The sequence below is a fragment of the Balaenoptera borealis genome (genome assembly GCF_965194805.1).
Source record: "Balaenoptera borealis genome assembly, chromosome: 20".
In the NCBI taxonomy this organism is placed as follows: Eukaryota; Metazoa; Chordata; class Mammalia; order Artiodactyla; family Balaenopteridae; genus Balaenoptera; species Balaenoptera borealis.
The window spans coordinates 6,554,117-6,556,527 of record NC_138879.1 but is presented as its reverse complement, the minus strand read 5'-3'; positions in this window follow the sequence as shown (position 1 = coordinate 6,556,527).

The window sequence follows — 2,411 nt, the reverse complement described above, 5'->3', positions numbered from 1 at the left end:
GTTGCCTAGCAACCCTGGCTGGCCCCGGGCGCGGGGCGGTGCTGCGCAGCGCTGCGCGAAAGGAGATCCCGAGCACGTGACCCCCCCATCCCGCTACGTTGGAAGCGCCTCCGGTCCCTCCCAAGTTAGTCAAGCACCGGTAATGATAAACGTGTGTAGAGTCTTTGCCAAGGCGCTTATCCGAGTCTACAAATATGCATTTGGCAAGATCCTGGGAAAATGCAAATTGTTCTCAGCGCGCCTCCGGGTCCTGCGCCCTGGTTGGGGCTCTGCTATTTATTTGCTCGTGATCCGGCGGGTCGTTTTACCACCGCTTCCTTCAGCTTCCTCGTCTGCTACATGGGAATTATAACCCCCAGCCTCCTTTCTGCCACCATATGTCCTACTCGTTGTATAATAAGCTTAAGTCTGACTACAGCACCAGAATGGAAACTCCTGGAAAGTAGGGACAGGGTGTTTCCACAACTTAGCTCTTGGTTGCCGCGTTGTAAACGTGCTGTTTATTGAATGGATGAATGAATGAATAAAATGAATTTCTCATGGGTTAAGGCAATGAGGGGAAATAATGTAAACTGAAAGAAGGGGATTTGGGGCTAGAAAACATGGGTTTGAATCCCAGTTTGGCCATTTACTAATCGCATGATCTTGGGCTAGTCGCTTTCCTTTTCTGACTCAGCCATCCTCGTTGGCAAAGGGAGGGGACAGTGGCAGTACTTAGCATAATTGGGAGGGCCAGCTGAGCTGACGCGGCAGGGTGCCCAGGCTGGAGCTGACCGCAGAGCCGGCATCTGAAGGGAGGCCAGCTCTGTACCTCCGACGGCAGGGAATCTAATCGGAGTTCAGGGATGGGCGCTGGAGATTTGGAGTGGGGCGGACCATGTGTCATCCAAGAAGTGGCATTTGAGGTTGGAACCAAGCCTTGAAAAACGGTTATGAGCTGCAGGGGGGAAGGAGTGGGGAGAGGATTCCAGATTGGGGGGAGGGCGGGGCTTGTGTGAGCAAAGGAGGGGCGGTTGTCATGGAAGAAAGGCATTTGGGGGGCTGGAGTCCCTGCAGGGGGACAATGAGAGATGAATTTGCAAAGGTCAGCTGGGGCCAGTTTGTGGGAGATCCGAGAGGCAGTTAAGGCGCCTGGCCAGCTTCCCGGGGGTTTTGTGAAAGTACAGGAAGAAAGCAAACATTCCCTCCCTCAGGCTCCCCATCTCCTCCATAAATATGCTTTCACCACTACCGGGCAGGTGCAACAAAATTGCCATTGAGATGGCACTTTGCCCAACTGCACTAACCAAAGGCGAGCCCATAAGTGACTGCTGCCATCAACCGCCCCCTCGACTCCCGCCACCAGTTTCTCTGAGTCAAGGAATCCCTCAGGGTGGATGCCGAGGGGGGTGATGGGGGCTGGGTGCAGGAGCGTCTGAAAGCCCCACTGAACCAGCTTTGTGTGGTCAGATATGAATCAGACCTGGACAAAACGTCAAGAAGATCGGCTCCACCCTGGAGCCCTGGCTGGTTGGGGCTGCGATCACTGGTGCCCTCCTCACCCCACCCCCAGCTTTGGGAAGCTGAGGCTCCCTACACACACACGTTATGCCCCGGGCAGGGAAGTGAGGCGGAGGAGGTGGAAAAGGGGGAAATGGGAAAAGCTGAAAGGAAAACTGCCGCCTCCTTTCTCCTATTATTGCAATGATTTATTACAGGCTCCCGATCCCCACCCCCCACCCCCCACGCAGAAAGCCTGCATGCTGCCAACCACCAACCTGTGGCTGTGTTCACTGGGAAGACAGGTGGCACCCACCCATGTGCAAGCCCGTCTTGGCCACCCTGGCAAGCCAGCAATAGAGCATATAATTAGAAGTAGGCACAAGGATCCAGTTTAAAAAATGCAGGGTCTCTCAGATCTCTGCTCAATCACAGCAGAATTGGCAACTGAAATTCTTTGCTGAGAGTGGCCCCTGGCCCTGGACATCCCCAAGGTCAGTCCGCAATCCACTGCACTGCTATCCCCCCAACCTCTTTTTCCAATTTTTTATTGTGGTCAAGTACACATAAAATCTACCACCTTAACCATTTGTAAGTGTACAGTTCAGTGGTATTAAGTACATTCATATTGTTATGCAACTGTCACCACCATCCATCTCCAGAGCTGTTTTCATCATGCAAATCTGAGACTCTGCTCCCGTTAAACAATAAGACCCCACGCCCCTCCTCCAGCTCCTGGCAAGCACAATCCTACTTTCTGTCTCTATGATTTCGACTAAGTACATCGTAGAAGTGGAATCACACAGTATTTGTTTCTTTTTTGTAATTGCCTTATTTCACTTGGGCATAATGTCTTCAAGGTTCATTCACGTTGTAGCAAGTGTCAGGATTTCTTTCCTTTTTGAGACTGAGTGATATTCCGTTGTATGGAT